The sequence below is a fragment of the Orcinus orca genome, chromosome 11 (genome assembly GCF_937001465.1).
Source record: "Orcinus orca chromosome 11, mOrcOrc1.1, whole genome shotgun sequence".
Taxonomy (NCBI): domain Eukaryota; kingdom Metazoa; phylum Chordata; class Mammalia; order Artiodactyla; family Delphinidae; genus Orcinus; species Orcinus orca.
This window is the reverse complement of record NC_064569.1, coordinates 83,109,522-83,122,566: the sequence shown is the minus strand read 5'-3', so window position 1 is coordinate 83,122,566 and position 13,045 is coordinate 83,109,522. Positions and strand designations below refer to the sequence as shown.

Below are 13,045 nucleotides of genomic sequence, written 5' to 3'. Positions count from 1 at the left end.
TAGACTTTCTTTTTGGCTGCCATTGGGTCTTCTTTGCTGTGTGTGGGCTTTCCTCTAGTTGCAGCGAGCGGGGCCTACTCTTCGTTGCAGTGCGCGGGCTTCTCACTGCTGTGGCTTCTCTTGCTGCAGAGCATGGGCTCTAGGTGCATGGGCTTTGGTAGTTGTGGCACGTGGGCTCAGGAGTTGTGACACCTGTGCTCTACAGCGCAGGCTCGGTAGTTTTGGAGCCCAGGCTTAATTGCTACCCGGTACGTAGGATCTTCCCTGACCAGGGATCGAACCTGTGTCCCCTGCATTGGCAGGCGGATTTTTAACCACTGTGCCACCAGGGAAGTCCCTAGACTTTTAAATGACTGAAAAAAAGATTTTTTTCTGTGATGCAAAATTACATGAAATTCATATTTCTGTGCCAAGAATAAAGCCATATCTATTCCTTACATATTGTTTATGACGGCTTTCATGCTCCAAGGGCAAAGTTCAGCGGTGTGACAGAGAGCATATGGCTCGCAAGTCCTACAATACTGACTGTCTGGCGTTTTACTGTAAAAAAGATTAGCAATCCCTTCCTTAGAGCAATATGAGGGTATCTGCAGACCAAACCATGCATTGAATATACATCTCCTAATCTTTAATGTGAAAAACGATGCTGACAAATGCAGGAAAGGAATCAGAACAACAGAGATCCACTTTTAACTATGTTGGTTTTTTGTACAGTAAACTTGGAAATACCTATCTTTTAACTTAGTGCCATGAGTAAGCCAAGGAAAAGTCCTTTTCCAGGTAAATAAATTTAACTATATTACAGATAATTTCTAATATACATGAAAAACATCAGAAAGAATGAAAGGGCAAAATACCTTTTTCCCATAAATGGGAAAAAGGTATTTCCCTCAAATAAAATCCATATTGAACAGTACCCAGATCATATAAAGAATTCCTAAAAATCCACAAGAAATAGAAAAACAATAAACTAGATTTATGTTCCGATATCTATAACAAAACCCCCCAAACGTGGTGACATAAGCAAATAGAAGTTTATATCTCTCACACGTAAATTTAGAATTGACAGCCCAGGACTGGGATGGTGGGTCCATGGTCATCAGGAACCCAAGCTCTTCTGTCTTTCTGCTCCAACATCCTCACTCTGACTTCCACCTACAAGGTCATCTCTTGGTTCTGAACAGGCTGCTGTAGTGCCAGCCATCCTATTCGTATTACAAGCAGCAGGAAAGTGGAAGAGGGTAGGAAAAAAGCTGGATGCCACTCAACTCAGCCAGCAAAGTAGAATGCTTTTTCAGAAGTCCCAAACAACAGCTGTACATACCTCCCACTGGCCAGAACTTAATCACCAGCCTACCTAAGTTCAAGTGTAATCAAGGGAGAATAGATGGGTACAATCATTTGGTCAAACAGTCTGGCATTATCTGGTAAAGTTAACGTGCACATACTCTGTAACATCACAATTCTGATCCAGGAGTGTATCCCAGAGAAATTCTTGCATGTGTCCTAGGAAACACATATAAGACCATTCATAGCATCTTTGTACAGTAACCAAAAGCTGTAAATAACCTAAATGTCTACCAATTCTGAATGGATAAAACTGTGGTATTTTCACATAATTTAATAGTATTTAGCAAGTTTAATAAGCTATGCTTATTAACATAGATAAATTGCACAAGCATAATACTGAGTGGCAAAAAAGCTTACAGAAAAAATGCACAGTATGATTTCATTCATATACAGTTCAAAGATAGGCAAGATTTTGTGTTTAGGAATACGTACATATGTGGCAAAGCTATGAAGAAAAGGAAAAAATGATGAATACAATTCCAGAGAGTCGTTACTCCTGGTAGAGAGGAAGTAAGATGGGATTGTGGAAGGGCACACAGATGGCTTCAAAAGTATTGGTAATTGTATGAGTTAGGATACAAAACTACAGAGGCTGAAACAGGATAGCTGTTAATTCTTTTCTCACCTAATTGGGTAGACAAACCAGGGCTGGTATGGCAGCTCCAAGGTGACAGGGACACAGATTTCTTCCATTTTATTATTCTGACAACTTAGTGTGTTGCCCTTGTCCTTGTGGTCAGAAATGGCTGGCCACAACTTCCAATCAATTGGAAGGGGGAAAAGAGGGGAGACCCTGTGTTCCTTTCCTTTTAAGGGCATGGCCTAAAGATGCACACATCACCCTGCTCTCATTCCATTGGCCAGAACTTGGTCACATGGTTACATTTAGCTGCAAAAGAGGCTGGAAATGAAGTCTTTAGCAGGCCAACCGTTATTCCAGCTAAGACATTTCTATTGAAAAGTGGGGGAATGGATACTGGAGTGTCATCTAGCTGTCTCAACCACAGTTTTTAAACGAGGTAATAGGAACATGGTATTCATTTTATTATTATTTATGCTATATGTATGTGCAATCCTTTTCTTTTGCAAATATGGAATAGTTAAAAAGTAGTAAAGGTAATAAAAATTTAAAAAGCACATCTTCTTTAACACTCATGCTTCTAAGCTGCTTTTCACCTTTCCCATGGTTTTTGTTTTTTGGGGGGCGGGGGGGAGCGGTTGGTGAATTTTTGGAAATTTCAAATTAATTCAAGGCGTATCTGTCTAATGTCAGAGAAAAGTAGATTAGAGATTTCCTATTATTTTGCCTCTTGCATCATGGCTTCCTTTGATTATCATGGTTTATTACATACTGATTGATATATATATAATTTTTCCTTTTCCTGAACAAACATGGCAGCTTACATTTAGGCGTTACTATCCTATGCCAGGAACTGTTCTGAGCATCAGGAGTTATTTCATTTAATCCTCACAAAAATCCTAGAAAGCTGGTACCATTATTAGTCCCCATTTTGCAGATGAGGAAATTGGAACACAGTGAGGTTCAATAACTTGCCCATGATTGCTAGAGTAGAGATACAGCCAAGATTCCAGCCAATGTAGTCAGAGTCCAGAGCCTGCACTCCTACCTATGGCTAAATGTCACCTAATAAGTTACATATATTAAATAGCAGACTTAGGTGAGTATTTTTGTCAATATTAAGCAGTCCTTTTTCTATATATCATCTTACTAAATTTACTAAAACTAATGATACATTCCCTTGCTCAGAGGACTTTGATAAAGTCCAACCTCCCTAGCTTGGCATTCTAAGGTCCACTCTTCTTTTCCAGTCTTATCTCCCAAGTGTCTCTTCCCTCACTCCCCTCCCTAACTCTGATCCTCCAGCTTCATGGGTCCATTAGCTGTTCCTGAACATACCAAGCGCTTCCTCATGCCCCCCCCGCAACTTTGCTCCCTGGGCTTGGGGAGTACCTTCCATCCTTCATCACCCCTAAAACACTGCTTATCAGTCAAGGCTCAGCTTAAATTCCTCCTTCTCTGAGATGGCCTCTCATATTCTTCCAGTTGACCTCTCCTGCTTCCACACAGAGTACTTTGTACCTTGTGATCCAGTCTATCTTGGGGCACTTATTTATGTACTGATCTGCTTCTTGTCCAGCCTCAGAGTATCAGGACCACATCCCTGCACTGAGTGTGTTCTTGAGTTCTTGGCACCCAGCAGACATCCATACTTTTAAAAACTCTCTGTTTTGAAATAGTAGATTCACAGAAAGTTGCAAAAATGGTACAGAGAGATCCCGTGTACTCATCCCCCAGCCTTTCCCAATGTCTTACGTATCCACAGTACAAGAGGCATCCATGAGTTTTTAGTTGATTGCTTATCTTGGTTTTACTACTGGTTCTTTTTGTGTAACTTGCACTCACATTTCAAATCTTCTTCCTCAGCATCTTCAACATCTAGACCAACTTCCCACAAAATGTTATAGTCTCATATAGCCACATTAGTTTAGGTGTAAAATAACTGCTTCAAAAAGCCCCTGAATTTCATTGGTTTGGAAAAAGGCATGGATTGCAATCAAGAAATCACCTGGCTAGATTTGCAGTCTAGCAGAATTTTATCATTCAGGGAGTCACGCTATCTGTGTAAGGGTTTAGAGCTTTGGACCCACAGGCTGGAGTATTTAGGAAGATTAGTATAGTTCTGTGGTATATACTTGCCTTTTCTCATTTACTTGCTTTGGTTTATTTTGTTTTTATAGTTTTGTACTTTGTGACTCTAAAGTCTAAATTTTATAGAACCATGGAACCTTACAAAATACACGAGCAGAATACAGTTTTCAATAACAGATTGACAAAACCTTTGCTGTCTTCTCTAGAAATGCTTAATTTCTGGAACAAGGTCAGAAAAGCAAATTTCACAACAGAATCCCTCAGATGTTGTAACTGTGCTTTTTATCTGAAATTGCAAAAGTGATTTAGGGTTGGAAATTGATTTCCCTCAGAGACACGGTTCTTAGCATTCTGCCCTATTTATATCCTTTAACTGTCTTTTATTTATTATCCTTTTCTGAGTTCACATCCTACTGCTTTAAAATGTTTTCCATGGTATGATCTGAGGAGCACTAGAGGGAATCTCCTTCCTCAAAAATTCCTTCTTCAGCAATCTGAGGTGCGTAAAGCCCCACGATGAGTTATTCCTATTTTGGAGCTGGGGCTTTTAGGATAAGCAGAGTAGGTCAGACTTCCATGTTAGGTTAGGTCATTATCAAAAACACCTTAGGAGGGCTTCCCTGGTGGCACAGTGGTTAAGAATCCGCCTGCCAATGCAGGGGACAGGGGTTTGAGCCCTGGTCCGGGAAGATCCCACATGCCGTAGAGCAACTAAGCCCGTGCGCCACAACTACTGAGCCTGCGCTCTACAGCCCGGGAGCCACAACTACTGAGCCCGCACGCCACAACTACTGAAGCCCGTGCGCCTAGAGCCCGTGCTCCGCAACAAGAGACACCACCGCAATGAGAAGCCCACGCACCACAACGATGAGTAGCCCCGCTCACGGCAGCTAGAGAAAGCCCGCGTGCAGCAACAAAGACCCAACGCAGCCAAAAATAAATAAATACATTTATATTAAAAAAAAATAACACCACCTTAGGAGTGATGCTTTTATCAGAATGTCTTTCCTCTGAGACACGTGAGAGAGAATGGTTCCAAATAAATAGCCAGGCAAGGAACTTGCGAGAAAGAGGGCTGAAGCTGCGCTCCCAACATGGTCGAGCACAGGAATCACCTGGAGATTCTGTGATAATTCAGGTTCTGAGTTAGCGGATCCGGAGAGAGAGCGGAGGGGAGCGTTTTCATTCCTAACAAGCTCCCAGGTGATGCTGATGCCACTGGGAAGCGACCACATTTTGACTGATGTGGGACTGAAGCATATTCAGTCTTAGGAGGCTTGGGTGGAGGCACAGCCCTGAGCAGGCCCCAGGTGGAAGGGGGATGGGGCAGAACGAGGAGACACAGGGCTGAGGACAATTAAAGGATAAGAAAGACCAGGCTGGCTCACTTAATTTGGGTTCAACCTGTCCTTTCCAGGGCAAAGAAGGGATATATAGATAAGATATTAGATTTTTCTATTTTATTTTTATATTATATTATATATATATATATATATATGTATATTGGAATTGAGATCTACTTGTTGGTCCTCGGTGAGGGTGTTTGTTGTTCATAGTTGATGAGTCTTTTCTAACATTCTGCTGTGCTTCCCAGACTGGGATACCTTTAGCTCCCTGACAATATGCTTGGAACAACATCCCTTTGAAGATCTGGGAAGGAAAAAATTACTTTTCTATTAAATAAACTCATATGTCATGGAGAAGAAGGTAGCATGTGGATAAACTTTAATGAGTAGCATGTGAGGGGTGGTGGCAGTGACTTCACGCTGGGCTCTCACATCCTGTCCAAAGTTGTTCTTTCTTCTGCAGAGAGGAGGGCTGTCGAGGCAGACGGGGTGAAGAACCTGTGACGGAGGTAATGCCCGCGAAGCACAGAAGCAAGAGCTCTTTTCTTTCTAGTGTTGATCTTCTCATCGCCGTTTCCTTTCTTTAGTTCCTTGTCTGGTGAGGTTGTTTCTGGCTTCATTTCTGTCTCGCTGCTCTTGACTGCCCTTCCCTCTGTCCAAATAATAATGTGTTGGTCTGTCCTCCTTTCCTCCCTCCTACTTGATGTTGACCTTGGTCTTGGCCTTCACTGAGCCCTTTCTTGCCATGCCCTCCCTCTCTGTCCATCACTGTTGCTTAACTTCTTCAGGGAGTGGAGTTACTAAAGGCAGACTTTGGGTCAAAGTCCATGCTGGGCACTATGAAGACCCGACAGTCATGGAAAGACCCAGGAAACAACTTGTCTCACCGATGAACTCCCGCTTCTACTGCTAGATAATGTTTCTTGAGCCTTAGCTAGGAGCTATGAAGAAGCACATAAAAATCACCCCACATATAGAGGCTCTGTCCCCTCTTGGCAACCTCCACTATTACCCTACCTGCCTCTAGCTCAGTGGTACTGCCCAGGGCAGGAATGAGAACTGAGTTTACAGTGAGCCCCCTTGGACACTCAGGAATGAGGCTGGGGTGACCAGTCCAATGGCACTTTATCCCATAGCTTGCAGGGGATACATCATTTGGCTCTCTAGTGCTTGGAATCTTCCAAATGACCACATGACTTCAAATCAGCTTTGGTTTATTTTGAAACGTGGCTCCCTTCCAATTATTCCTCATTCCAATTGCTCAAGACGGATGCATTACAAAGTCTGAATAGTGGCTCCTTTCTTTGCCAGTGTTGCTGGTAACGCCTAGTTATTTTTTCTTTCTTTCTTCTTTTTTTTAATTAACTTAAAAAAATTTTAAGCCAATGTTTTACTGTTTTTTTTTTTTTTTTTTTTTTGCGGTACGCGGGCCCCTCCCGTTGCGGAGCACAGGCTCCGGACGCGCAGGCTCAGCGGCCATGGCTCACGGGCCCAGCCTCTCTGTGGCATGTGGGATCTTCCCGGACCAGAGCACGAACCCGCGTCCCCTGCATCGGCAGGCGGACTCTCAACCACTGCACAACCAGGGAAGCCCAAGCCAATGTTTTTAAATTAGTGTATAATATCTTTAATGTATTTTCTTGGTCTCCAAGACTAGGATGAAGGTGAGAGGAGAAGGCTGGAAGGATGAAATCCCTTGCCTGTGGATAGCTGTGTAAGTGCTTATCTATGAAAAAGAGAGACATTCTCTCTAAAGCTATCCCTTGGGAGAAGAAGAAGTTATGGTCAATTATGCACTTGAGTGCAAGGTTTTTGCCTTTAAAGATGTGAGTCTGCCAGTACCCCCAAGCCACACTCCGAGTGACCCCCACTGGGAGTGTTTAACTGCCCTGTCACCTCCCTGGTGTTTTGTCCCTAGTAATCAACTCCAGATAGAAGAAAAATATTTATCTAGGCCAGAGGCTACTCCAGCCAGTGCATCTGGGGACAGAGAGAGATCATCAGGTGAGTTTAAGAGGGTGATGACAGCCCTTAGAATCAGGAGAATTGGTCATTCCATTAGTGTGTTTGTTTCTCTCGTCCATTCTATCAAAATTTAATTACAAAGGATTACATAAATACCTACACGTAGCAATCAGCTAAATCTTTGGTACAAGGATGGTAATTAATGACCCAGCTAAAATAAGCAAATAAAGATAGAGTTCAATTTAGAATCAAGTAATATTACAGGGAGAGTTGGTGAGGAGACTGTCTGGTTGTCTTATTCCTTATGCTACTCCTACTCCTAGGAAAAGAAGGCCAAATTTGCATTTCTAGAATTCCATTCAAAGGAACTGAAATGAGGAAGGAGATGGAGGGTTAGGCCCGGAGTCAGGGGAGAAGTGGTGATAGTGGAGAGGTGAGAGAGATCTCGGTAAAGGGGAGTGAGGAGGGGACCAGGAAAGGGAACAGAGGTAGTTGGGGGCTGGCTGACCCCCTCCTTTTTATAGCTCACGTACATAAATGTTTACAAGTTATAAATCAAGCTAACCAATGGTTCATAAAATAGTTGTATCCTCCAGTTTTTTGGGGGGATACCCTCATAATGACCTGGAAGGCTAGATTTGAATGTAGAATTATCAAAGTCTTCAGAGATACTTGCCAAGATACTGTGGCCCACCGAGGCTCAGGTCTCCCTGTGCTTTCCACCCTGCTCCCTCCTGCACCATGAGGGGTGGCAGGTGCACACAGGCAGATGCCCTGCCTCATGCACAAGCTCAGTCACATCCTCCACACCCCAACTCCCTGACAAACAGGTGCCTCTAGGCCACCCATTGGGCCTCGGGGTATATATTCTGGCCACTTGGTTCTTCCTTGGGGGTTTGAACTCCAGGAAAAGGCCCACAAAGTCTTTAAAAGTGGACTTGGGTGCAGTATGCAAGAAGGGGGGGCGGTTCATAAGAGTTCTAAGTATGCACGTCCCCTTGGTTCCATGGCCTCCCTACTTTGTGGAGGGAGATATGGCTAGAGGAGGGCCAGAGTGAGGCTCTTGAACATATAGAGGTCCCTCTTGCCCAGGTCCAAGGCTAATACTACGTGGTAGAACTGTCCAGTCTCCCCACAAAGAACATGTTTAAATGTAGCAGATAAAGGGAATTCCCTGGTGGTCCAGTGGTTAGGACTTGGCGCTTTCACTCCATGGGGCCCGGGTTCTCTCCCTGGTTGGGGAACTGAGGTCCCACAAGCTGTGTGGCGTGACCAAAAAAAAGGTAGTAGGTAAATAGCCAAGCTGTGGCCTTGGAGGTTGAAAGAGCGCAGGTCCACACTTGTCAAGGAAGTTTCAGAGTCACTTGTTGGGTTGGACCATAGGCATTGTCTGGGTTGGACCCAGTCTACTGGGTTGGACCATAGGCATCCTGCAGTCACCAGTATAGCCTGAAGACCAGAGGCCTTTCCTTCTCTCCATTTTCTAGGCACCAAGAAAGATTCCAGTTGACCCAGGGCCTGAGATGGGACCCAGAAGGAGGGCAGAGAGAATTTCTCAATCTCTCTGGCTAGTGGGGAGCTCAGAGTCATAGTTAATTTGATTTAGAAAAATAAAATCATGTGGCATGTCCTGTACTCCAGCCTAGTGTGATACATGCATTGATAATAACAAATACATAAACCACATTAGCCGATTTCTGAATCCTTACGGTGTTCTCTTACGCCTGCAGCCTGCTCTGTGTATGTGCTTCCCTGTGGGGAGTAGTGTGGTATATTATCAATTTCTTGAAGGCAGGAAGTGGCTTATTTCTCACTGAGTTCCTAGCTGAATCCATCACAGTGCCATGCACATGTCAGACATTCACGAACTCATTTGTTGAGATGAATAGAATGTTTCAGAAATCAAGTTAAAAATGAGTGGTTAAGCAGTATGGTATTGGCACAAAAACGGAAATATAGATCAATGGAACAGCATAGAAAGCCCAGAAATAAACCCATGCACCTATGGTCAACTAATCTATGACAAAGGAGGCAAGAAAATACAATGGAGAAAAGACAGCCTCTTCAATAAGTGGTGCTGGGAAAACCGGACAGCTTCATGTACAAGAATGGAATTAGAACATTCTCTAACACCATACACAAAAATAAAACTCAAAATGGATCAAAGACCTAAATGTAAGGGCAGACACCATAAAATTCTTAGAGGAAAACATAGGCAGAATACTCTTTGACATACATGGCAGTAATATCATCTTTGACCCACCTCCTGGAGTAATAAAATTAAAACCAAAAATAAACAAATGGGACCTAATTAAACTTAAAAGCTTCTGCACAGTAAAGGAAACCATAAACAAAATGAAAGACAACGTACAGAATGGGAGAAAATATTTGCAAATGAAGTGACAAACAAGGGATTAATCTCCAAAATATACAAACAGCTTATGCATCTCAATATCAACAAACAAACAACCCAATAAAAAAATGGGCAGAAGATCTAAATAGACATTTCTCCAAAGAAGACAGATGTCCAAAAAGCACATGAAACGATGCTCAACATCGCTAATTATCAGAGAAATGCAAATCCAAACTACAAGGAGGTATCACCAGATACCTGAATGGCCATCATCAAAAAGTCTATAAACAACAAATGCTAGAGAAGGTGTGGAGAAAAGGGAACCCTGGGAACCCTCCTACACTGTTGGTAGGAATGTAAATTGGTCCAACCACTATGGAGAACAGTATGGAGGTTCCTTTAAAAACTAAAAATAGAACTACCGTATGATCCAGCAATCCCACTCCTGAGCGCATATCTGGAGAAAACCGTGGTTTGAAAGGATACGTGCACCCCAATGTTCATTGCAGCACTATCTGCCATAGCCAAGACATGGAAGCAACCTAAATGTCCATTGACAAGTGAATGGATACAGAAGATGTGGTACACATATACAATGGAATATTACTCAGCCATAAAAAAGAATGAAATAATGCCATTTGCAGCAACACGGATGGACCTAGAGATGATCATACTAAGTGAAGTAAGTCAGACAGAGAAAGACAAGTAACATATGGTATCACTCACATGTGGAATCTAATTTTTAAAAAGTGATACAAATGAACTTATTTACAAAACAGAAACAGACTTAACAGATATCAAAACCAAACCTATGGTTACCAAAGGGGAAACATCAGGAGATCAGGATTAACATACACACGCTACTATATATAAGATAGATAACCAGCAAGGACCTACTGTATAGCACAGGGAATTCTACTCAATATTCTGTGATAACCTATATGAGAAAAGAATCTGAAAAAGAATGAATATATGTATATGTATAACTGAATCACTTTGCTGTACACCTGAAACTAACACAACATTGTAAATCAACTATACTCCAATAAAATTTTTAAAAAATAAAAATAAAAGTGAGTGGGTTAAGGATGTATTGCCTTATTCCAATGTTTCTTGGAACTAGTAGGGTTTTTTCCTATTTCTATATTAATCTAGATGAAAACATTCATTAAGCCTTCTTTTAAAGTGAGTAAATAGTGTAATGCTTAAAAAATTTTTAATGTTGTATGTTTAGTTCCCCAAAAGAATTTTTGGTAAATTCTGTGATATAATGTTTTTCTTTAATAGAATGAAATTTAAACAAAATTAGAACAAAATTATAGGAAAGCTAATAGCAATGACAGCTTCTGATATTTTTTGTTCTTTGCAGTTTCAAAATAGACTTTTTCTTCTTCATGGGAACTTTACAGTAAGTACCCTTAATATGAGGAGACATCATATGTAGAAAAATAACATTACCTAGCATACAATACAGTTAGAGAGGATAACTCATGACTGGGGAAACAATATTTTGTAAAAATGCTCTATAGTTGCATTTACGCAATGTTTATAAAAAGCATAACAAATTGCCCATGACTTGGCAAAACTGGTCAATGAGTATTTGAGTTAAGCAACCAGCCCACAGCTGCAATGAGGCCCTGACCCAGCAGCGAGCTGCAGGGACCACGCCGACAAGTTTGGCCACACTCTTGTTTGTTTGGTTTGCACATGGACATACGGTCTTCACGTCTTTATAGATTAGCCAGATTTCTCTTATGTAAAATATCTCAGCCAGTAATGTGTAAACAGGTTTCCTGATTAACATGGGTATTACATAGGAATGGCACACATTATTATTTTGAAGGTAACTGAGAACATGGGGTGACAGCCAATATTCTTAACAGCCATAAGGCAAGATCACCAACCAAACAAAACAGAAAAAGAGGCAGCCACCAGAGTTTGGACAAGAACTCAAGTTTTCCCTTGCTTTTCCCCAAAGTACTGTAACTACTAGAGTTTGGACAAGAACTCAAGTTTTCCCTTGCTTTTCTCCAAAGTACTGCAACTACCTGGATCATTCACTCCTTCCCTTTATGAGCCCCACAACTACTACCCAGGTTCCTGGCTATCATCACATCTTCCCAGCTCTGATCTGGAAAGAAAGCAGAGCAGAAACTTTAAGATGCTGTCCCAGGACGCTGTGGGTCTCCCTGTAGGTCAGGATGTATTTAGCTCCTAGAACAAAAGGCCAAAAGAACAAAAGGGAGGGAGGCGAGGGAGAAAACAATAATGGTATGGTACTTGACTCCCCCTTCTACTCCACTTCCCTAACGGAGACTTTCTCTGTAACATCAGGAAGAGTGAAGGATGTTGCTAAAAAGATGACAGGCTTGCACGAACGTTTCTCAGTTTCTAGATTTGGGGAAAGGTTTTCATCAGTTTGAATGGAGGCCATCAGCAAACTCTAAATCTGTAACTGCTCTGTAGTCTGCAACAGCTCTCCATCACTGTGACTAGCTGTCTTGGCAGGAACTCTGGTGGATTTGGCCAGGATGCTATGCCAGAGACGTGATTTGGGTCAGGCCTGAGTTTGGTAGCATCTTGGCTCCCAAGATCCTTTCTGGCTGATCATGCAAACCCGAAACACATAAACGAATACTGTGTCATTTCATCATAAACACTTCAGATTTATTGTACCATTGATTGAATACATTTTCCCTTCTGTTGAGAAAACTTGTCTGAAAGACTTTAAAAAGTCTTGTAATGACTTTAAATGGGGAAAAGGGCACAGATCCCCTGGTGTTAAGTAGGGTTGTATGAAATAAACAACTCTTCTTTGCTTAGAAAAATCTCTTAGATCAAAAGAAAGATGTGTTTTTAAGATTCTATTACGGTGTATTGTACCATTTTTTTACTCTAGGGGAAAACAAAGCATTTAGAGCCTACTATTTTAAATTAAAATAAATGCTTTTGCTTATTCTATAGCTTGCTTTTTTTGGAAAGTACAGTGACCAAGCACAGACAACAATGACCAAAATGCTAACTTCAAATGAGATTTTGTTTGCAATTTTTAATTAAGCAATCTGTGCAAACATCTTTTTTTTTTTTCCAACATCAGGAGGAAAGAAAACAACCACACTTGGGAGCCTGGGAGCAAAACAGAAAATGCTTTCTCATTGCAACCCGATTTCAAAGCAGTGGTGAGCAGAGCGGCAGTGCCCAGGCCCTTTATTCCTCAGGATTGCTTGAGTGCAATTCTCGCAAGTATGAATCAATTACGCTAGGAGGCACACCTTGCAAGAGGAGCCTGCAGAAGGAAAGACCACCTAGAAAGGACGAGAAGGAAAAGGCAAAGTCAAAACCGTCTACACGTGAAAAATC

At 41.9% G+C, this 13,045-nt stretch overlaps 1 protein-coding gene across 5 annotated transcripts in view; it reads right to left on the bottom strand.

The window, feature by feature from the left end:
- Positions 1-12,714: 12,714 nt before the first annotated feature.
- Positions 12,715-13,045, bottom strand: part of MYBPC1 (myosin binding protein C1) — a 95,712-nt gene continuing 95,381 nt past the window's right edge. For all 5 annotated transcript variants that reach the window (XM_049694720.1, XM_049694716.1, XM_049694717.1 and 2 more), the window contains one exon: positions 12,715-12,990. The gene's annotated coding sequence lies outside the window, so the exon portion shown is untranslated. The remainder of the gene's footprint in view (positions 12,991-13,045) is intronic.